At 43.4% G+C, this 25,067-nt stretch overlaps 1 long non-coding RNA gene across 1 annotated transcript; it reads right to left on the reverse strand.

Moving 5' to 3' along the window:
- Positions 1-12,691: 12,691 nt before the first annotated feature.
- On the reverse strand, positions 12,692-24,455 carry LOC109307544. Its single transcript, XR_002100294.1, has 4 exons — positions 24,343-24,455; positions 23,284-23,454; positions 17,588-17,677; positions 12,692-12,747 (listed from the first exon to the last, which is right to left on the reverse strand). It is a non-coding gene; the product is annotated as an uncharacterized LOC109307544 (long non-coding RNA).
- Between the last annotated feature and the right edge of the window lie 612 nt (positions 24,456-25,067).

Genomic DNA, 25,067 nt, shown 5'->3' on the forward strand with positions numbered 1-25,067 from the left:
CTTGGAGTCAGTAATGACTCCAAGATCCCTTTCCACCTCTGTGTTTTCAAGAGGGGATCTCCCCAGCCTGTATGTATGCTGCGGATTCCTTCTCCCAAGGTGCAGCACCCTGCATTTGTCTACATTGAACCCCATCCTATTCTCATCTGCCCACTTTTGTAGCCTGTCTAAATCTAGTTGCAGCCTCTCTCTCCCTTCAAGTGTGCCCACCTCACCCCACATTTTAGTGTCATCAGCAAACTTGGGCAATGTGCTTTCAACCTCCCCATCCAAGTCGCTGATGAAGATGTTAAAGAGTGTGGGACCGAGGACCGAGCCCTGGGGGACCCCACTGCTCACATCTCGCCAGGTTGAGTACGACCCGTCCACCACTACTCTCTGGGTGCGCCCCATCAGCCAATTTGTTTACCCATCCAACTGTGTAGGCATCAATGCCACAGCTGCCTAATTTATTGATGAGAATGGGGTGAGAGACAGTGTCAAAGGCCTTAAAGTTTAGAAAGACTGTCTATGGCAACACCATCATCCAAGGATTTAGGTACTTGGTCATAAAAGGCAGTCAGGTTGGTCAGATGGGCCCTGGCTTTGATGAACCCATGCTGATTGCCCCTGAGCACGATCTCCCCTGACGGCCCCCCATAGATGCGGTCCTTGATGATTCTCTCCAAGATCTTCCCGAGCACCAAGGTGAGGCCTACAGGCCTATAGTTATTCAAGTCCTCTTTCCTCCGTTTCTTAAAAACGGGGACCACATTAGCTGGTTTCCAATCCCCCGGCACCTGGCCAGATGACCACAAATGCTCATACAGCCGGGGTCATCCGGTTTTCCACCTCATGGTCATGATACATGTAGCATGAAACATATTTACAAACTCCTGTTTACACTTTCAAGTGTTTATTGTAATGTGCTACTATTCTGTAGTACACGCCGTGCTATGCTTTGGGCAAAACCAAGCTACCCTTTAACAAACTTGGTGCACCTGAGAAGACTAAAATTGCTTTTTAAAATTCACTATGCTCAGGTGCCACATCCCCAAAGACTACAGTTTCTATTCAGGCAAGCCAGGATATAAAGCGTCAAGTAGAGTGATTGTCACCCATAGGAGTTTTTTTGCAGAAGGCAGGTTGGTATACTTAGAAGTTGCTTTTTTTGCTGACCGGGATGAGCTGTGATTTGCTTAATACATGGGCATCATAATATAAACTTGAGAATTGTAGCCCCAGCCACTGTAAACTACAGTTAATGATTTCTTGCAGACACAAAGTTTGCTGATAGATTGCATGCTTTCTACTTCTGTAGACAAAAGTAGAACATCCTGAGGGATAGCCAGAATGGGTTTGTTGCGGGTAGGTCTTGCTTAACCCATCTCATTTCCTTTTATGACCAGGTGACTTATCACCTGGAAAAGGAAGAAGAGATTGATGTCATATATCTTGACTTTAAAAAAGCCTTTGATCTGGTATCCCATGATCACCTCTTGGCGAAACCAGCCAATTGTGGCCTTGAATCCACCATGATCTGCTGGCCAGGGAATTGGCTCCGTGGTCGGACCCAGAGGGTGGTTATTGCTGGAAGTCAATCGTCATGGTGTCCTGTGACCAGTGGGGTCCCCCAAGACTCTGTCCTTGGACCCATATTATTCAACATCTTCATCAATGATGTGGACATTGGTGTCAGAAGCAGACTGGCCAAGTTCACCAATGACACCAAACTCTAGGGCAAAGCATGCACACCTGAGGACATGAGGGTCATCCAGGCTGACCTGGACAGGCTCAGAAAATGGGCAGACAAGAACCTGATGATGTTTAACACTGAAAAATGCAAGGTTCTCCACCTTGGGAAAAAAACCCTGCAGCACCCTTATAGACTCGGCAGTACTATGCTGGCTAGCACTACGGAAGAAAGAGACTTGGGGGTCATCATTGACCACAAGATGAACATGAGCCTGCAATGTGATGCTGCAGCTAGTAAAGTGACCAAAACACTGGCTTGCATCCATAGCTGCTTCTCAAGCAAATCCCGGGATGTCATTCTCCCCTTGTACTTAGCCTTGGTGAGGCCGCAGCTGGAGTACTGCGTCCAGTTTTGGGCCCCACAATTCAAAAAGGATGTGGAGAAGCTTGAGAGAGTGCAGAGGAGAGCCACGCGCATGATCAGAGGTCAGGAAAACAGACCTTACAATGACAGGCTGAGAGCCATGGGACTCTTTAGCCTGGAAAAGCACAGGCTCAGGGGTGATCTGATGGCCACCTATAAGTTTATCAGGGGTGACCACCAGTATCTGGGGGAACGATTTTTCACCAGAGTGCTCCAAGGGAGGACAAGGTCGAACGGTCATAAACTACTGCAAGACCAATTCAGGCTGGACATAAGGAAGAATTTCTTTACTGTCCGAGCCCCCCAAGGTCTGGAACAGCCTGCCATCGGAGGTGGTTCAAGCACCTACACTGAACACCTTCAAGAGCAAATTGGATGCTTATCTTGCTGGAATCCTATGACCCCAGCTGACTTCCTGCCCCTCAGGCAGGGGGCTGGACTCGATGATCTTCCGAGGTCCCTTCCAGCCCTAATGTCTATGAAATCTATAGTGTGGTCTGCCCTAAGACTCTTCAGAGGTACATATGTGATATTCTTTAGGTTTAGCAGTGATGAAAGCAGGATGTCTTTCTTGTAGGTCCCTGCTTTGTGGTTGCTGACATGTCAACTCTCCTTCCCTTGGCATTACGGAAGTCAAGTCTCTAGCCTGTGTGAGGCAGTAGATAGGCAGGTGCCACAGTGTACCCAGAAATCCTCTGGAAAGTCCCAGTGGTAGGCAGGCAACCTAAGAGCCACCAGATCACTTTGTTTCTTCAATTTTAGCCATGGAGTCTAGCCAGTCCTGAACTTTGTCATTGTCTAGCCATTCGAGTGATTTCCCAGTAGCAAAAAACACCTGAAGAAAAAGGCAGTGCAAAGCATGCCAAAATGGCATGCACTGGGACAAACGCTTCCCCATGCACTGAGGAGCCCCTGTCCTGAGAGACACTGTGTCCCATTCAGCTGCTGGCTGGGGTGCAGGGTGCCTCGAGACAGGGGACCAGGCAGCCCTAGGTTGGCTGCTCCCCTGTCTCTGCATGCCTCATCACAGGGAGTGCTGCGGGGTCCCTGCACTGAGGCACACTGCACCCCAGCTAGCTGCGGTCCAGCCTGGGGGGAGCAACTGGCTGAGGTGCAGGTTGGCTCAGCACAGGGACTCGGCAGCATATGGAAAAGGGGGAGCAGGAGAAGGGGGAGAATCATACCCAGCTCCCCGTGCAGCACATGGAGCAGCAAGACAATGTATCTCACTGCAAAGTGCATGGGCAAGGGTGTGCACTGTGGCACAAAGTAGCAGCACAAATTTGTGCCACTACTCATTGTGTTGCGGCAAACGCACGCCCTTTCTCACGTGGCTGCAGCTATGGGATGCATTGAGGGTAACATCTGAACAATCTCTGACTATGAATGTAGATTTTTTGCCAATACTTGAAAAATAAGTGCTTGAAGTTAAGCTTGTAAGTGCATATCTTCACACCAAAATTAATCGCTTGATAATCAAAACTTGCAAATAACAGGCAGCTCTCGTTGGTCTGCGAAACTAGAGTTGACCAGGAATTCTTCAACTGAAGACTATCCCCTGCCTCCATTTATATGAATGCCAGTAAAAATGGGGCATTTCAATAGAATTACTCCATTTTTTGTTTTAAAATGTTTAAAAATGTTTCATTGTGATGTTTACACTGATATTTGAACTTTTTACCTCAATTTTGGACACAAAATTCTTTTGCTATCTCAGAACAGTCTACAGTATAGTAAAAACTATTTTCCACATGACTAAGTGGGAGCTCCCAAGTGGTCAGCATTTTTGAAAATGAAACCACTGGTTTAGATGACAAGGTATGCTTACATCTAAGCACTTATAACGCTGCTCTTTGCGTTTAGTAGAGTCACCAAGCACAACATGGCTATAAGCAAAGAACAACTTTCTGACATTGTCAGGCTGTCATCAAAGATAGAGTTTCAGAGGATGCTCAAGCCTCTACCTGCTCAACTGAGCTGATGAAGAGAAGGCATGTTTGGTCTGTAAGCAAAGATGGTAAACCCCACTGTTTCTAATACTGCTCAGCCACAAGTTAATGTGTGGCTGCTTAATTAACTCCTGACAGACATTCGCTTAAAAGTGTGATGGGATCTGACCTGTGATCTCAGCAATCATGCCTTCTGCCATGCCACACATGCATGGCATGATGTGCAATCTTTGGGATCAGGGTTTAGATCCCAGTCGCACCTTACTTATCAGTGCAACGAGGAGCCAAGGATCATGATCAGAGGCTCCTCCTGCACTAGCAAGTTGAAAGCTTGGGGCCCACAATCAACTGACTGTCAACTGGAGTCAAGGATGGAACTGGGGTCTGGACCAGCCCCAATCCTGTCCCTGGCCCCAGGAGACAATTAGCTGACTGTCAAAACTTCAGCTGGGTAGCACATGCAGTTTTTATGCATGCCAGCACATGGGGACCCCAGAATTGACTGCTGTATCAGCTATTCTGGGATCTCCCCAATCCCAGGGACCTTTAAACACTGTGTGTGTGCAGCTGGGCTGCACTTGTGTTTTGCTGGCATCTCCAGTGCACAGGGATATCAGGATCAGGAAAAGGCTCCTGGATCCTGAGGTCCCTGGGATGTTAGAAAACGACATGTGCAGCCCAGCTGCAAACTTTTGTTAAGGTGTGGAATGCAGTGAGCCCAACATCAGGGGGGCACTCCCCACTGCTGTGCTCACAACACCCCCTACCTCCAGGGGCCAGGCATAGATCTGGGGTCCAGGGACTGGTTCTGCCCCCAGCCCGATTGTGCAGGGAACAGCTTTCCCCCAAACCATGAGGCTTTCCCATGTTGGATCCTGATCCACAGCTGAGCATCAGGATCTGTCAGGGCCCAGCCCCAACAAGACACATGTTCAATTTCAGGGATGATACAAATGAGCCATAAAGTTTTTACACATTATATGGAATAATTTTGTGGCTCATTCACTGTATTATCATGCCTTAAAATGACTTGAACATGTGGCTGGGTTAGTATTCAAGATAAAATTAACCTGTTAATCACATAATAAATGTAACGTGTCCAGGGCCATTTTGAGCAAAAGAAGAAGCAGGATAAAGGACAAAGCCACAGTCTAGAAAACTATGTATTGCTTGCTCTTGAAATCAGCAGTCACTGTGAGCAGCATGATGGTAATCATAGCGCTCTAAGTGGCCATAGAATTGTAATATTTTATTGGTAGTGAATCCACATGCACTCTCAATTCAAAAAACATGGTAAAGTACCCACAACTTTTTAAAATATGTTGTAAAGGAAAACTTGCAAATGTCAAGTTGCATAACTTGCTGACTATATTCTTAGAGCTGACATCTGCTTAGGAGGATGCCTGTGCTTGTGTAGTAGGAGGACATTATTCAGAACAAACTGCACAAGACTGGTTCAATACCATAGGTTGGTCCATATGATGAATTCTGAGATTTCTGCTGTCCTGATAAACAGTTTTAAATGCATCTCATTCTGAAGGGTGTAAAGTGTTGCACAGTCACATACATGTACATGTCGGGCTCTACCACCTTTTTAACTGCCTGTAAGACCTTCCCACTTGGTCAGGCACTTACCAAGCAAAGCTAGGGGGAGGTGTCTAAAGAGTCTGTGTTTTATCCCAATATTCTAGTTCCCTTTTTTGTTCCCTTGTTGCTCTTTTGTTTTTAAATTATTCCAAATCCTTATCGTAATCCACCCTGAGCTTTTGTCGGGAAGGGTGGCATATAAATTGAATAAATATATATACACATACATTCATAAATAAATACATACAACTCTCCAGATCTTAAAAGAACTCATTTCCATAAACACTATCTTAACCAAGACAAATAATAATAAAAGTGGTTACTGTACAAATAACTACAAAGAAACCTCTACATTTAACCTAGTCTAAGACACTTTGCTTCAAACCCACTTCAGAAACAAAAATATAAAAAAGCTGCAATCTTTTTGCCGTTTCTTTGTGGGAATTCTATACCCAATTTCTAACATGAAATATACTCTGTATCTAATTCACAAGGCCATATACCAGCATGAGTGGGCCTTGGTGGAACACGGATTTATAACTAGAAATTAAATATGAGCATGTGGAAACATTATTATGTAAACTAATACTTAACTACATTTTTGCTGCACTTCCCCAACAGCAAAAAATTGGAGCACAGTAACTAAATGCTGTGTAATTTTTAAAACATGATTTACAAAACTGAAAACAAAACTAGTCTTGTGTAGACTGCAGACTATTAGTTACTTATTTCTGCTGTGAAGCCTTAAATGGAACAAGCATTGTGCTGGATTCCACTTCCATATGAATAAAAAGAGTCACCAACAATATATCTTTTTATATCTTACTAACAATCCTTGATTCCCCTGTTGCTCAAGCAGGAGGTCTACCTCAAGGTAGCTGCAGTTTAGAGACAAGAAAAATGGTACATTAAGAATGGATGAGTAGTCTTTAAGCAATGCACAAACTTCATGGTGGTCTTTGGGACAAAGAAGCTTAGCCTTTCAGAATACCACACAATTGGCAGTGAATAAGCATAAAGCAGTGGGGCTCAATCTTCTGGGCCCTGGGCCAGAAGTGGGCTGCAGGGGCAGTTCAGGGGCCAGATCCCTTGAGAGCAATCTGTATGTGGGGACAATCATGGGGTTCAACCCCCCACAAGGTCTGGCGCAACCTTTTGTGCCAGCACAATTCAGCATACAAGACCATATCATCCAGCCTGCAGGGCTCCCTATGTGTCCAGAAATTTGGCAACCTCAGAGTGGAGTGGTGGCATGGCTTCCAGAGGTCTAGATGTTGAGCACCACTAGCATAGGACAAAGTGCTTTATGACGTAGCCATGTCCCTTTCCCTGTGCTCTAACCTATTTGACCAAGAGGCCAAAAATGGCACTAGATCCCTCCAGATCTAAAGCCTGAAGATAAACACCAGAGCACTGACTCCGGGGGGTGGGAGGGGAAGGCTATAATATTCACATCAACTCTAAATCAGGCACAAAAGGTAACACGTTTCATGCACTCATCAGTAGATTACACACACACACAGCTGTTCTCTTGAGCCAGATACCCAAGGTCCAACTTCTAGTTAAAGTGTCATTGTGCACAAGGAACAGGCCTAATTTAGTTTAGAGCACGCATACTCTACTTTCAGACCATGCACAGGCAGAAACCCTCTAAAGTCCACCACTGCATAAGTGCTCAGGAATGCAATGGTAACCTGCTGAGCAAGTATGTTTATTTTCCTGCCTTGCTAGTGGAGAACAGGACAGCCACTTGTGAGACCACATCCTGCTGGGAAAATCCAGGTACATGAGAAGCAAGGACACCAAACCACTCTTTATTGCTCTATTTCCTCAGCCTTCCAGACTTTCAAGTAAGAGATGAGTTGCTCCTTGACGAAGACAAACATCTTGAAAAATGAGGAACAAGACAGAGAATGATGCATACTGAAAACAAAAGCAAAATTACCAGAAACAGGTTCTAAGGAAATCTCCATTTAGGTGCTACTGAACAGTGTCTAAAAGAACAGAGGGATCTGGGGCACTGGACATGTGCCTGGAGAAGATTTGGGTTTGGACACAAGTCACCCTAATGGAATGCATGGTTTGATGGTAAGACGAAGTTCCTGCACTGAGCTGTATAACATATCTTGTAGCTGCAACTACAATCCTGATGATCAGACTGTATTCAGTCTACTGAACATCAGGGGAGATAACATTACTCTGCTATGGAGTCTGAACCAGACAGAACAAGAAGAAACACTTATGCATACAGTCTATATGCTCATCAAATAAAGCATGCTCCAGAGCTACTGGTGATTTCTGAGAGAGTCCAATTTCATGAGAAAAGCCAAAAGAAGAAAGGAATCAGTTAACATTTTGTTGTAGTCTTAAAAACTAACTTCCATTGCAACAAGCTGGTCGGTCCACCGTGTTAGTAAGCAAGAGAAACAAATAAGTTTTATCTGAAGTTGGTGTCACACCAGATAATAGAAGGACAAGGAAAGGGTTGCAGTGGAACCCAGGAGCTGATTCTACCTAAAAAGTATGCAAGGGAGCCCCATGTTCAAGGCAAGTGTCAGATAGTTGGGGATGTCACAGCTATGACCAGATGGATCATTCAAAAGCAAGGCCTTAGTATGATATAAAGACCTACTTTACTGGCAATGTATCTCTAGATGTCAGTAAATGGCTGTAGGATATTGGAGCTTGGAGAGGCAGGAGTAGGAGATTAAAAATAGTTTAATTAAAGCAAGGAAAGGGGCTAGAGAGAGTAACTCAAAAGAAAAAAAACTTGAATGCATGCAGTATTTCAGGACATTTTTCTTGGACCTGAAGAATTCCATTAATGAAAGAATGATGGCTTTTGATTGAAGCACAAACAAAATCTTTATTGCCCTTGTATCAGATGCCATGATTATAACAAACAGAGTCACCTTCCTCTGCTGTCAATTAAAACTGTAAAGCAATATGATATTACACAAACAATTGGATTGCCTTTCTTTGTAGTGAAGGCTAATCTACCCTCCCAAGGTCCCAAAGAATTGGCTGGAATTTTACATGAGAATGATGAATGATGAAACAGATCCAGCTGCAGTGTCTCAGAAATAGTCTTCTGATTTCAAAAGAGAAATGGGGAATATGAAAGATCTCTCTGCAGAACCAAGTATGAAGCCAGACAATCAATAGGATTGGGATAGACTCATACATCATCAGACCAAAAGTTGCAACAGATCTTTAATAGCTGTCCAAGGCATGACTTGGTTGTTGGCTATTACTGCTAGAAAACGGGTAGTCTCCTAATGCCAGTAGTTAAAAAGGACAGCAAGATTAGAATTTGTGGCTATCTCAAACTGATTGTAACACCATTAGTTTGTGTTGACAAACATCCTCTTCTTCATAAAGAAGATCCTGATTTCTTTAGCAGTAAGTCAAAAGCTGAGCAAATTTGACTTGTAAAATTTACGGATGCAAACAGAGAAATAATCCCAAGGGGACCAGCAACAACAATACTATAATGGGGCCCCCACTCCATTACTAAGGGGGAGGGGGCCCGGCACCCCAGCCCATCCCCCCTCTTTCGACCCCCTTTCCCTTCTTGCACTCGCCTACCTTGCTGTGTGCTTGCTGGTGTCTTTCCCCTTGTGGAGGTACCTTCCTCCTCCTTTGTCCCTCACCACTTTCCACTTCATCTTGGTTCTCCACCTCTCTGCTTCTCTGCCTGTGCCCTGGTGATGAACACAGAGCTTAACCCACTGGCAGAGGCAACTTGCAACAAGGTGGCCACTGGGTCCAGGTGAAAGCAGAGCCAGAGGACCCAGGCCAGGGAACTGGCAACAAGATGGCTTCTGGACCCAGGTACAGGCAAAGCCTGAGGACCTAGGCAGGGGAATTAGAGGAGTCCTGTAACCCAGAGCCTTGTATTAGCCCATGCCTTGGGCCAGAAGGCAGCCTGGCTGTGGAAGCTTCTGGGATGGACCCCCCTGCGAGAGGCATAAGCCCAGGCTACAGAGGAGACTCAGGAGGCAGCCCCAAGTGAAGAGAAACTGTTCATCTGCAGGCACCAGCCTTGTAGCAAAGGGCTTTAGAGAAGTTCACCAGGAATATCTCTGGCTGATAAACAAATAAAAGTTAACATGCTAGGGATGAACATACAGTGTTACAGAGGATTACAGTTTGCAAAGGCCATGTTTTCCAGAATTCGTAGACTAGGTTAGTATTTGAAGCTAACAGGAAAGGTCAAGACCATAGTGGATGCTCCATCTCCTGAAAATTATTAATATATTTATTTTTTGCAGCGGTTACAGAATGAACCTCTATATTAAAGGACAGTTTGTAGATGTATTCTGAGCTTGTCACCCTATTTTCCATGTAAGTTGATACTTTTTATTGTAAGCTGTGTGGGATATAGACTCTCCCTGTTTGCACTTCAGGAGCTCATCTCAACATTATTCTGACTTGCGTCTTTGTGTGATATTGTAATATAAATGCTAATTAGTAAGTTTCTAGCTTAGGATTTTACACACTTTGATCCTGATTTGCCAATACAGTTGCTGGGTAATATATTCCTCATACAGAGTGGAACCAGAACTATTATAAGTCTACACGGGAGAACTCGAAGGACACAAAGGAGGCACGAATTGGATAGAACTATTTGGAACTTGTATCTGGAGTGTAGAGAGCCATTAGTATTTGTGTGAAAAACAGCTGTACCTCAGTGATTGTTGCTGCCTTTTTGTAGATCTTTGGGCTACATAAAAACTATTGCATCTCTTGCTGCCAAGTAGAATAAAAATGGCCCTACCTATTGTTACATCAAGCAGGGAGATGCCACCCTGCGCAGTAATGCAGATGTAGTAATCCTGAGCTTGCCTCGGTCAATCAGGCACTCAAAGCACATAGTCTAATTTAGGAAAGCTGAGAAAGCACCACTCTGACAAGTGTGGTTAGTCTTTATAAACTATTCTGATTTGCTGTTCTGCTGGCATCCAGCTGCCATGGTGGTGTGGACATGAAAGAAATGGTCACAGGAAAAAAAACATTTACCAGTGGAGTCAGTACTCCAAGTTTAGATCTGCTTTTATAATGGAAAACCTCTGGAAGATGAGCTGAAGTTAAACCCAGTTACTGCAAATAATTAATCTCCTATACCTATTTAGCACAGGTATGTGCAGACATTTAGAACAGAAAATGTTTTGGGGCGGTTTTAAATGAGCATAGTGAAGGGCTGCATCTAAAAGAAAATGGCTCCCATAATTTTTGATGCCCAGGTTTGGTCATGCCATTAAAGTGGGGTGCAAAAACCTTCCTTGTGCATTAGACCATGAAAGCAATGCTGGAGCTGGCATCTCTTCTTATATGATTATGGTCGAAGAGTTCATGGCAGGACATCTGGGTGGACTCCTGCTAGGTTGCTGAAAGACATGTGTTTTGGTTGCCACTGATGCTTATTCAATGTGGTCAGAGAAATGTGTGATGGCCTCCACATCTAGTGACCAGACCGCTAAGAGATGCATGGAATGTGCAGCCACTCGAGTCTCCGGGCAGCTGGTAAGTGACACAGGAATTCTAGCTCATGACTTCAAAACTTCTTTGCGGTTTAAGGGATGGAAATCAGCACCCTGTTGTCCTGTTCCCAGCGTTTAGGGAAAACACGATTTATTCAGCCAATGGAACAATCGTATGATGTTTCTTGAGAAGAACAAAATTTGTCCATAAATGTCTCAACTAATTTTTTATTGCCTCATGAACATATCAGCTCACACCATTACAATGAAGTCCCTAATACTCATAGTCATCGGGTATTTATATATTTGCTTCGGCTTACTGAAATCGTTCAGGATGAATCATATGGCAAAAGAACAAAAGAACATGTGCTGTGGATTCACCACACCGCAATTAAAATTCCAGTTCCTCTCTATCTGATGGCACAATAATCTCTGGCTTAGGTCAGTCAATATTCGTGACAGTCTTCCTGTATTTCTTCCTAATAATTACCACAATATTACAGCATTCCAGGTGGTGAGAGGACTATAGTACAGAAAGCTGTTCTGTGTAGTGTTGTCTACCGTGAATAGCTGATATTAACAGCCTGATGTAAAAACTGTGGGCCAGCATGTCTGCTCGAGTAAATTAGTATAAATCTGTTTATGGCAATGAAGCCCAATGGGACAGCTTTCTGACAGAAAAGAACAAAGAAGGAATATGTTTTGCTGCCGACCTGCAGCTCTTGTGTTGTTTAATCATTTGAGAGTTAAACTGGATCACAAGCAATTTACACGGTATGACACGTATCTCTTTTCCATGCCTGTGGCATTGTGCCAACGTATCTCTTTTCCATGCCTGTGGCGTGGTGCCAGCGTGAGGGCTGGGATCACAAACATGTCAGCTGAGAATAGCGGAAAGGGGTTACCATGGAGAGAATGGTGCGGGAGAGGAGGAATGAGACAGAACCAGGGAAACAGATTGTGTGTTTTTTAAGCGCAGGTTTAATTACTCTTTGTGTATGCAACATACGTAACTTAATAAGGGAAGAGAGAGGGGGAGGCTGAGGGCTTGAAAAAACAGAGGCGGACCTGGAATGGAGCCTTGAAACAAGACCCCCAAACCCATGACCAGCAGTAAAGATTCAAGCCAAGACCAATTTTTTATTTACTTTTCCCTGTCATAGAATGTAACAATCCATTTACTCACAAGACTATTTTGTTCCTTACATTGTGAGCAATACCCTGCTGTTCTAAAGGCCCCACAAACCCTTCAAACTAGAAATACTCCTTTTAGCCAGCTTATTTTCCGCTTTGGAGCTGTGCAGCCCTAGGGTATGTAACTGAGAAATGTCCACTTTGGAAAAGGGAGAGAGCTTCATGAATCACCAAACAGCACTGCTCAGGTGGGGAAAACCTCATTCTTTGTTCCTCTGCATGGAATGTAAGAAATATGTGTAGAAATTAGAGCTTTGAAATCCCCTAAAGTGTAATAGGTCCTCTCATTCGCAATGTCTTCAAGCTGGTAAGACTTGGGGATGTTTTAATTAAAATACTGCAAGGTTTTTTAATGTTAACATTGAAATGCTTCATATTTATTCCCTGGATTCATGAATTTTCCATCCTTTTCCTTCACTCTGATGTCACTTTCACTCTGCAATAAAACAATTGATTCACACACTGGTACATAAATACTGGCAGATTTTTAGATTTGCTGGTTTTTTCACTCAGCCTATTGGGCAACAAGCCTAGAAAGGCTAAGTTATTTGCCAGAGTTTGAATTTCTGGCAAGCAGCACAGATCCAATACAAATCTCAAATCATATTTCAGGAATGTGGTGCTTCTACTGTACCTTTCCAGCTCTTCTCTCTGTGCACTAATGAGTATTAGGATGAAACATGTTCCAGAAATGTGAAAATCAAGGTAGTGGGAAATGTACCAAAACCACCTTTCCATCTCAGTTGTCCAAGATACACAATTAATTAGTGGTATTGAGCTGTTTAGCTCCCCAATAAAAGCTTTTTGAGTTATTAAATGAAGAGCCATTGGTACCATAGATTTCATACTGAAATGATTAATGGAAGCTGATTCTATTCTGACGAGTTAAATACAGGTCTGTCTGATGCTATGCACACATAGCACACACATGCATTATTGACCACGCTACATAAGAGTTTAGATTTATGATGTTTGAATTAGGTACTTGCAGGCATGTAATGGGCTCGAGCTTGAAAATGTTGCCTTGCAATTAGCTCTTACAATGTTAAGGGTGTGAATAATGGCAGCTGATTTTAGAGCATTTAGACATCTTGCTGTCACCTGCATTTTCAGAGCTGAGATCATACCTCTGTCTGAGTTCCTGCAGCATCAAATTCATTGGGAGAATTACCAGAAACAATTGTACAACAACTGCTATCTAAGTGCTATGCAATAAACCCACACTTATAAATAAGTACAATTGTTGGCAGGCACAAAATTGGAGGCTACACTGGGCCTTTTAAAACTATTACAGCCTATTTCCATTAATCCAGAGGTAGGTTTCTGGGTGCAGCCCCCATAGGTGGATCCAGGATTTTGAAAGTGGGGGAGGGTGAAGGTGGTGTGGTGCATCAACACACATTTTTCTCCAATTAAAGAGAAACTAGAAGCTTTACTAATATGTTGGGGCCTAGCACTATATTATTCAGTTTAAGATTAAAGCAAAAACAAATGTAACTTTATGGAATGTGCACTAATTTGAAGATAGATCATATTTTAACTTAAAAAAACCCACAACAAATAGTAAAATGATATTGCTTCATTGGTTTTATTGGCATCATAGTATTATTGTCATCATAGTTAAATATACTTCTCTTATTCAGCTTAGTAAAACAAGATCTAGCCTCCTTAAGCATCTTGACTTCAGCGTCTATCCAATACTTCACTGTCAGTTATGTCCACACCTAAGTTAATGCTCACCTGAGTTTAAGGTTTAGGTAGAACTAGCAACCATCTACAGAGCTATGAAACAGATGAGAGATGTTACCAGGAATGGCTAACAGACAGCAAAATTACAGAAGAAAGGTTATAGTGGAACATCAAAACTATTAAAAAGGAGAGAGGGTCATTAACACCTGTGGAGTGAACAGAGATTAGCAGGAAATTGGTAAATTATAATGATCCATGAAGTAAACTAACTTCCCGAATTCTGCTTAAATAGAAATGCTGCTTTTTCTCCCAGGCAGCTGGTTTTGAAGTTTGAGTGAAGCAAGAATCGTAAAGGGGTGCAGCTACAGCACTGCAGTTTAGCAGAAAATTCTGCTTAAGTTTCTACTGAGAGTTTTCCTGTAAACAGATGGAGTCAGCATCTGACTCTCAGTCCCACTGAGGAATCAAAGTCTGTGGGACTTTGGTCTTTGACACTATCTGCTATCTCAGGGCACCTGAACATTTCTGATTAGTTTGGTATCAACATAGAGAATAGCATTGATTTGGAATAAGACCATTTTCTGTCCAGCTCCCCACATCAGCCACGGGTTATCATGGTATGGGATACGAGGACACACCTCTTCCTCTGACCAGTTAGTTATTTAGTCTGGAGAAGAGGAGACTGAGGTGGGCAGATTTGTTAACTGTCTTCAAATACCTGAAGAGGGTTATAGAGTGGGTGAAGAAAGGTTTTTCCCTTTGGTGTTAGTGGACAGGACTAGGAGCAGTAGACTCAAACTTCCTCAGAGGAAATTTAGGTTGGAGATTAGGAGGAACTTTCTGACTATGAGGGTGGTCAGGCATTGGACCAAGCTACCTTGTGGAATCACTTGTGGACTCTCCATATTTGGCAATTTCCAAAAGCAGGTTAAATAAGCACTTGGCCAGGATGGTTTAGTCAGGAATGATACTGCCTTGAGCAGGCAGCTGGACTAGATGACCTTGCAAGGTCCCTTCCAGTCCTTCTTTACTATGATGCTACGATAATTGAGAGGGGCTAACATACAATTCTTGTGTTAAATCAAAGCTTAGCGGCAGAGCTTCCCTGGAGCATAGTAGGCATCTGCTGTAGCATTGCATGGCCAGGAATATGATTCCATGCTCTAAGGGGGGTGGATCCCGAAATACACCACCAAGCTGTGGTAAAAGCTAAAGGAGCAACTGGGAAGAGCTGTCTGAATTCAGAGATACTGAGGGTTTGGAGGGTGGGATATGTGAGACTGCACTGAAACTTCAGATGAAGGCTAGGAATGCTGTATCTCCCATAGCCCTGAGGGTAGATGTCCCACCACAATCACACTTTTTAAAAGACCTCTGAGATCTCAGTGACTCTTATTTCACTTGACCATATCACCAGATCTTTTTTTATAACGCTGCTGGTTTTATACATGGGACACCTTTTACTTTTCACACAACTGCAAAAGGGGACGGTGCTTTCAGCTTCTTCTCTCCCTAGCACTGTTGCCACTTGGAGGCAACAGTAGATGATCCTAGACCTGGACCCTGAATCCCATCTTGCTAGGGACATGAAGCCTCCCACTCCTAGGGCTTAAAGGACTGGGTCTGGCTTAAGAGACCTTTTCAATTAGCTGCTGCAGGTGGGAAGCTGTGGAAGTCCCTACATTTGTTTTTATAGCTATCACATCTTTATGTGGCTGAACCAGGTTTTTCCACTGTAACTTGGTCATTTTTGCAAGAGAAATAATTTGGGTCTCATTATCAATTTTTCCCCTATGGAAAGCTTATAAAATTAATCTATAAGCAAATTGATGGAAAAAAGGTTAACAGAAGTGTTTTTAAATGGATAATCTGAAAAGGTTTTGAGCTCATTCCATTGGAATTACAAAGCAGAAAGCTTTGGTCCAGACCTTCTCCAGGTCTACCCCTCCCTGTATCACCTCTGGTCCTTTATATTATCCTCTAGTGCTGGTGAGAATGCCTGAGTGACTAACCTCATTATCAGAGCATCAAAGCACTCTATTTATTGTCCACTGAACAGGTACTGCACAGGCAACTGCAATACAGCCTTCCATACACTGCTTTGCTAAATCTATTTCAGTGTCCTCCCCTCTGAATGGGGCAGCTGGTCTAGGCTCCAGGCCCATTCATTACTTTTACCATCTACTGAAGTTATCAACAGTTCTTGATTGGTGGCAGCAATTTGTTTCTGTGGACATACCTCTAACTGCATGCTCTAGACCAGTGGGGACCAATCATTTTTGGCAGGCCTACTGCAGATTAGCCCTGTACCCTCCCAGAGTGCCACCCTGATCCCTTTCCCCTGCTTGATCTGCTGCTCTGCTATTTGCTTTATAAGAACATAAGTATTGCCATTTACTGTGTCAGACCATAGGTCCATCTTGCCCAGTATCTTGTGTCACACACTGGTAGAAAGTGAATGCCGAAAGAAAAGTAAACTGAGGATGACCAGGGGTTTTTTCCACCCTTTCACTTGTGCCCTCCAGCTTTTAAGGTCTAGGAAGTTGTAACTCTCATGCTCTATCGCTACTGAAGCCCCTTTCCTCCAAGAATTTGTCCAATCCCTTGTCGGGAAGCTATCTAAACTATCAGCTTCCACAACACTGGGTAGCAATGAGTTCCACACTTCAATTACACGCTGTGTGAAAAAAGAACTTCCTTTTGTTCTTTTCATTTTATGACCCCTAGTTCTTGTATTGTGAGAGAGTAAACAATAAATCCCTATTTACTTTCTCTTCACCATTTAATATTCTGTAGACCTTTATCATGTCGCCCCTCAAGCATGCCTTTTCTAAACTGAATAGGCCTAGGTTTCTTAGTCTCTCCTCATGTGGAAGCCCCTCAGTACCACTAATCATCCTTGCTGCCCTTCTCTGGACCTTCTCTAGTTCTTCTAGTTCTTCATGCTCTGAGCATCCTGTCTGATCCGGTGCTCTGCTTTCTGTTTCCTGCCCTATCTCCCACTGTCTGCTATGTGTCATACAGAGGCTACCCATGCCACTTGTGGCACCTGTGCCACAGGGTGGCCACCCCCTGCTCTAGACTGAGTTCATTATGAAGGCCCATGAAGTGGAAGAAATGTCAGTTCTTACTGGTCTGTGCTGATATAAAAGGCTCCATGAATGTTCATAACATAAAAATTAAGCAGTCCTGTTCCTTAAAGGAATATTAGAAATCAGACAAAACAGCAAGTCTTCTACAGACATCCAGGCATTATGACGATGAGTTGAATCAAGACAGTAGGGAATATAGTAGCTGCCCTGCCATTAGGATAAATATCTAACTCTTTATGGAATCAGATAATTGAAACTGTAGCAGCTTCTCAAGATGCCAACATGACTCATTACCCACAATGAAGTTTCACGCAAGGATTATGTAAAAGGAAGAGTTTGTGGAAAATTGTTTCATATATCTGTGGAAGAGGGACAGAACAGAACAAAGAAGCAAAGAGAGGGGGAGAGATGCATAATGCCAAGGGTATGGAACTAGGAGAGTGGTCCTGAGAGAAGTCAAGAGAGTGAGAAAGTGAGAAAGTGAGAGGACACCACCTTGCTTGGCCGTTGGCTGGAAAAGGGTTGGAACTCTCTCCTCCTGTTTGATTGCTCCTCTGGTCAGGGAACAGGATCGTTGTTCTTTTCCTGAAAAGAAACAGGAGTGTATCAGCGTCACAGGGTTCCATTATCAATTTTTCTTCCTAACCCAAACAACCTGCAGTACTCTGAATTTTGGCAAACCACCCAGGTCATAAAATGGTAACACTGCTGTCAGGAGCAGGATTCAGCTTCCAAGGAGAGAAATTATGAGCTGATATTTGTGCTGAACCAAGCTGGACTCAATAATGGAAGTGCTGGCGGAACTCAAAAAGGAAAAGGAAATAAAGCCCCAGAAAGTTACTTAGAAAGGGCTGAGAGAGATGACTTGCAGACAAAGATGAAATCTCTTTTGGAGCAGCAGTTACAAAGTGACCAGACAGTCCCTTTACAACATTCCCAGTTTCAAAGCAAAACCAATCAATGAGCTAACCAGCAATTAGGCTGCCATAGACCAGAAGATTTTCTATAAAACAGGGGAGATCAGGAAGGCTCTTGGCATTTACTGAGGGAGATGAATTGGAAGAAGAAATTAAGGAGCTGAGAAAGCAAAGGGCAGCAAGCCACAGGAGAAGACAGCCAGCCATTTCAATATGGAATTGGGACAGCCAGAGGCCTCAGGACTGGCTATTTATAATAGTTCTCTATCCTACCCCACATAAACCTGGAGAGAAGATGGATTCTAATAGCACAAATAATGCAAAACCAGAGGAAAAATTCTCTGGGATACTTATTTGACCAAGTCCAGCATTAGCACCCAGACGGATAGCTGGCCAGATGGATAGGAAGTTGTGGGCAGGGTGGTTCTGGCAGCCTAGCTCTGGTGGCACTGCAAAACATACTCCCAAAGAAAAATCTAAGTTATCCAGGCCTGCATGACCCCACAAACATGCTTGGACCATGATCAGTCAACCTGAACTATCTATTGCCCAGCTAAAAGCTAGAATGAGACAGAAATGCAGTAAGCTTGGCAGATAGCTTGTGGAGACTTGTGTTCCTGGCACATCTGGGATCAAGTACATTGGCAATGGAATAGTTTATAGATGTTGACCTATATATGGACTTGAACATCCAGCTCAGCCAAAGGAGGCAAAAGAGCAGGGTTGACGACTCAAGTTATTTTATTTTTACTGACAATCTGCAAAGTTTTTTACTGACAATCAAACTTTGTTATTGACATATGTTTTACATACTTTAACTGTAACCCTTCTGCCTACCCTGGACAAGGGCACAGTTCACACTATACTAAAAAAAACTGGAAGATGATAGGTAAAAAAATGTCTTGGGTTGGTAATCCTACTTGACTGCAGGAGTGGCTTTACACCATGCTGCCTCTCCAGGGTTCCCCTGTTCACTCCCATGCCATGCTGCCTTCACACCCACATCTGATACCTGCACCATGGAGCCGCCCCCAGCCCGCCCCTCAGCTTTACCCCTAACAGCCCCACTCCTCCAATCCCAGCACAGACCCCAAAGAAAAATGACTATTTGCCAGCCAAACAGGAGACAGCACCAAGAGCAGCACCAACACCTCAATGACCTGAGATGAGCGACCTTCGGGGTGCTATGCTCCTGCTCAGACACCAGGTAGCATTTCTGTGCTCCATCTGTGCCTTAAAAATGCCACCGGCTTGTTGTCTAACCATGGAGATTCTGCACTCTGCTTTTATGAAACTGATTTTACAGAGCCCATTTTAGTTTCATGATTTATGGCTGGTGCTAATTTTTTATGGAATTTATGGACGGGCATTTTCATCCTGGTTATTTACAGAGTGCCCGTAAATTTGCAGACAGTTGGCAAACCTGTGAAAGACACCCCCAGGGACTAAGAACTTTACCACAAAACTCAAGTCCTTCTTTACAGTTGGCCAGAAAGAAAGGGCAGCAGCTACTATTGAGTCTAATATAAAATATCACCCTAAGAAATCTTTGCCCCTCACATAATTTCTGCCCCCGTCACGGCTACAACATCACTTTTATACTACTGTTGAGGAAGATGGAAGCCAAGTGCCCTGGGACCAGTACAACACCGTGACTAATGTATAACAGGGAAAAAGAGATTTTACTTGTGACATTTTTGAACAGTTACAAAAAATGATAAACGTGGTCTGTAGAACAAGGGAAGTAGGAAATAACTATGAGGATTTCAGTTAAGTGCTGGTACTGTGAAAAAGGTGGCTGTAAAAATACAACATACTATAAATACAAGCTTGGCTAGGATGGAGCATCACAAGCACTTAGCAAGAGCTCCTCTTCTAGTTTGGAAAATGGGGGAATACTAGGCTGAAAGAGTAAAGCTCAGAGGTGCAAAAATTGACCCCATAGTATTGGTTATGGGCTATGCAATTAAACCTGAAGAATGGTTTGAAGGTGTAACAGGATCCGTGAAGTGCACATGAATAATGGACATTTGTTCAAACATAACTGTTATTAGCCAAGACATGCTACAAAAGTTAACAGATAGGAGATCCAAAACTGAACCACCTAATTGTCTCAAATAGAGACTAGAACTGGGGAATGAGGACCTATCCAGAAAGTGGGGAAATTGGGTTTGCAAACTGGACACCCGGAATTTAAGCAAGAAAAATTTGGATAGCTGCGGGCATGGATGAGCTAATAATCAGTTTGGATTTTGTTTTGGCTAGCAGTGGAGTAATAGCCAGGAACCTGTGCCTTGCATATTCAGCCTTTGGAAAGTCTCTTTAAAGATTTAGTCCAGGTGAAAGAAATGATTTGCTGGTAATTGTTTTAGAGTGCACAAGTTGTCAGGCCTCTGAGGGCAGCAACCATACCACTAATAGCTAAATTCTGTGGTAGCTTTCCAGAAAATGATATCCATCAGGAAGATATAACAGACTCCAGTCAGCCCTTGGGTTTAATCCAAGTAGTGGTTCAGAAAAAAATTGTGGTATCACCAGACTCCATATGAGCTGTAGAGAATGTCCATTTAGGGGACTTTTTAGCCTTTAATATAAACAGATGATGCTTTGGATGTTGTGATAGGTTTAGTCTAGTTTTCCACAAAGGATCTAAAATGGGGGTGTTGGCAAGTGGAAGTGGATCCAAAGAACTGAGGGTAAAAACTGCTGTCACAGCAGGACAGTCTTATGGTCTTCAGCTTCTGCAGTGTACCAGCCACATTTGAAAAGCTAATGGAGCTGGTATTGCAGGGTATGCCTCTCTCTCCCGTGTGTTATAGGTGGAGGTAAGCCAAAAGCTTTTAACAGAAACTGATACCTGTGCTAATAATCTCTGACACGCTTAGTGTGGTTGCAATGTACTTATGGAACATGAACCAATGGAAGAAAATTGAACTTAAAACAAATAAAAGGAACTTTTTTTTTCACAGCATGCAATTAACTTGTGAAACTCATTGCTACAAGATGTTGCAGAGGCGATGAGTTGGACAAATTAATGCAGGTTAGGTCCATTAGTGAATATTACACATAACAGAGCCACAACCTCCAAATTAAGACTTCCTAAGCCTCTACAAGCTGGAAGCTATAAAGGAAGAGGGAGAGGGAACAGATCAGCCTGGCTAGATCCTGCATAAGTACTCACCTCCTTTGTATTTACTCTCTGTCACAATGTGATACAGGATGCTGGGCTAGATGGACCTGTGGTCTGACCCAGTATGGCTTCTCCTGGGCTGAGTTGTTTCAAAATCATAATTTACTGGGTACACACAATCAGGGAGGAGGGACTTTTCATTGACCAACAGAAATGTGAAGCTTTACATGTCAGGAATCCCAACAGTCTGTCCTATCTTGGCCATTTAGAGTAGGTTAGCAATGTTTTGCAGCAGGGGGAGGCTTTAATGAAGCTTAGCTCCAAGTATAGTGCACTTCCAACCTGGTCACCACCACTGAAACCACAGTCACTAATCCCTCTCTCCGCTGCATAAGTGAAGCCTTGCCCGTCTGCCTACATCCTTAGGCCAAGATGGCTACAACCAGCACCTCAGAAAACCCCCAGCTTCATGTGCCAGATAAAATGGATCTGTGGGCTACATTCAGTCTGCAGACCATAGGTTGCCAACCCCTGCTCCACAGTGTACCCAGCAAGCCAAATCTGCATGACACCTGATTTTCAGCTAAACTGCCTGTTGTGTTGTTCTGCAAAGATTAAGGAGATAAGCTTGTAGAAGGACAAAGCTTGTTTACTTAGCAGCAGTACCTGCCGGCAGTTCTGCTGTTCCCTCCTCAATCTCCAGGCAAATATAACAACTTACACATAACACGCTTAAAAGTACCCACACATCTAACCCCTTTACATGCAACATATCCCCATATAATACTAACATTGGCAGTTTAGTTCAACCTGTAGTTAAAGCACATTTTAACAGGTCTGTATTAGTCTTCGTGTTATCTTTTTAACTCTAAGTGATCTTCTTAGCTTCTCTGTATTCTCAATCCTTATTGGTTCAGGTCTTGTTTGGTTTCCTTGTTCAGATGTCTCTCTTTTTCTGTCATTTTCAATCTCCGCTGTCATTTCTTGTTGCTTTGATGTTAGCTCTGTTTCCTTTGGTGAATCTTGTGATGCTGCTTCTTTGCTTCCCTTTATGAGCTGAAAGTGTCACCTGTTCCATCTTAGCACCTGTTCTTTTGGTGTGACTACCTTATAGGATCTGGGAGCTACTTGATAGGAAACTAACATTTTGTTTCCATGTTCATCCATCTGAAATAAGCACATCTTTGTTGTGTAGTTGTGGTAACTCCCTGGAACCTCTGTTATAGTACCATTTTTGAGTTCATAAATTTTTTTAATGTTTTCACATCTTGCTTTTCATTCTGATGAGCGTTATCCACAAGATTTGGCAGCCTGGTTTTGCATCTCCTGTTAAATAGCATTTCTGCTGGGGACAATCCACATCTCATAGGTGTTGCTCTATAATTTAAGAGTGACAGGCAAACATCAGTGTGTGAATCTATAGCATTTTTCAACAATTTCTTCACTATTTGTACTCCATTTTCCACCAGACTGTTGGATTGTGGGTATTTAGGACTTGAAGTGTGATGGAATTCATATCTGTTTGAAAACTCTTTAGACTCAAGACAGTTGAATTGAGGTCCGTTGTCTGTTCTCACAATTTGTGAAATCCCATGTCTAGCAAAAATTGATTTGATGTGAGTTATGACATGGTTTGCTTTTAAGCAACGCAATTTCAGGATAGTGAAAATAATAATCCAGCACTAATACATAATTTTTAAATCCTATTTTGTAATGCTATCTAGTTCAGTTTGTTCTGTTTTTTCCTCCAGTTTCTGCAGCCTGACATTTGTTATCTCGGTTGTTTGGCACATTCTAACTGCCTTTTTAAATTAAGCTCAGGATCCTCTAGCAGTCTCTTCCTGAGGCTTGTATCCCTTATACCCAATACTATTTGATCTCTGATCATGGACTCTTTTAGGTCACCAAAGTTGCACGTCTGGCTCAGCAATCTGAGGACTTTGACAAACTCCTCTATTGTCTCACACTCTTTCTGCTGTCTCATGTGGAAATTATACCATTCAAAGGTTTGGTTTTGTTTGGGTATACAGTTCCTCAAACTTTTTATTACTGTGCCATAGCTTTTCTGTTCCGCTTCTGACAGTTGTAGGCTATTATAAAGAGACGTAGGTTCTGGGCCTGCTATATTTAAAAAAAATAGCTACCTTGACTGAATCTTTCTTCTCTGTAGCTCCACTGGCTGTCATATATATGGCTCAGTTTAAATTTTTTCCAGTTTTGTGTTGCATTGCTGAACAGCTTTTAATCCTGTGGAATTCTTAGATGTTCCATTTTTTGTCTTGATTCACACCCTACTTCTGGTACCATGTGTTGTTCTGAAAAGATTAAGGAGTTAAGCTTATAGAACAATAGCGCTTGTTTCTTCAGAAAGCAGTACCTGCCAGCAGTTCCACTGTTCCCTCCTCAATCCCCAGGCAAATGTAACAACTTATACGTAACACTCATAAAGGTATCCACACACCTGTGTCCCAGTTATGTTGTTTTGTAGGACGCAGTTTTTATTACTGCAAAACTACTGCACAAGTCAGTGAGAAATGGAAACCATTTCACTAATAAGCAGAATGTGAAATACTTTTTTTCACAGTTAAAAATGCTTGTTTGAATTTTCTGTTTTAGCCTACCTGTGCCTATTGTATGTCCTTTCACATTGGGCAAAGACACTAGCATTATGTTGCACAGCAATACTGGCAAAAAAACACAAAGTTCTTAATAAGGTGATATTTATTATAGCAGAAATTTAAGTTCCCCAGAGAGAAATTAGTGCCCCATCCTGAAGGAAGCAGTGGTAATAGTTTCATAGTTGGTAGGATCGGAAGAGACCTGAGCAGATAATCAAGTACAACCCCCTGCCATGGGCAGGAAAGGATGCTGGGGTCAAATGACCCCAGCTAGGTAATTATCTAGCCTCCTTTTGAAGACCCCCAGGGTAGAAGTGAGCACCACTTCCCTTGGAAGCTGGTTCCAGATCCTAGCCGCCCTGACAGTGAAGTAGCGCCTCTTGATATCTAGTCTGAATCTATTCTCAGTCAACTTATGGCCATTATTCCTTGTTACTCCCAGTAGTGCTCGGGGGAACAGGGACTCTTCCATTGCCTGCTGGTCTGCCTTGGCAAGTTTACAGATGGCCACCAGATCCCCTCTCAGCCTTCTCTTGTGGAGACTGAACAGGTTCAGGTCCCATAGTCTCTCCTCGTAGGGCCTACCCTGCTGCCCGCTGATTATGCAAGTGGTCCTTCTCTTGATCCTCTCAATGCTGTCCACATCCCTCCTGAAGTGCAGCGCCCAGAACTGGACGCAGTACTCCAACTGCGGCCTGACCAGTGTCGCATAAAGGGGGAGGATCACCTCCTTGGACCTGCCTGAGATGCATCTGTGGATGCATGACAAGGTGCAGTTAGCCCCATATTGGCAGCCCATGTTCATTTTGGCATCAATAATGACTCCAAGATCCTTTTCTGCCTCTGTGCTGATGAGAAGGGAGTTCCCCAGCCTGTAAGTATGGTGCTGGTTCTTCCTCCCCAGGTGCATCACCATGCACTTGTCAGTATTGAAACCCATCCTATTCTCATCCACCCACCCCTGTAACGTGTCCAGATCTAGTTATAACCTGTCCCTCCCTTCTAGCATGCCCGCCTCTCCCCACATCTTAGTGTCATCTGCAAATTTGAATAAGGTGGTTTTCACCCCCTCGTCCAAACTGCTGATGAAGATGTTGAACAATGCGGGTCCAAGAACCAAGCCCTGGGGGACCCCACTGCCCACATCCCTGCAAGTCAAAAATGACCCATCCATCACCACTCTCTGGGTGCAGCCCTCCAGCCAATTTGCAACCCTTCTGACTGTGTAGGCATTGACACCACAGTCACCTAATTTTTTAATGAGAATGGGGTGAAACTGTGTCGAAAGCCTTCCTGAAGTCCAGAAAGAC

Source organism: Crocodylus porosus, unplaced genomic scaffold, assembly GCF_001723895.1.
Source record: "Crocodylus porosus isolate Cpor-Errol unplaced genomic scaffold, CroPor_comp1, whole genome shotgun sequence".
In the NCBI taxonomy this organism is placed as follows: domain Eukaryota; kingdom Metazoa; phylum Chordata; order Crocodylia; family Crocodylidae; genus Crocodylus; species Crocodylus porosus.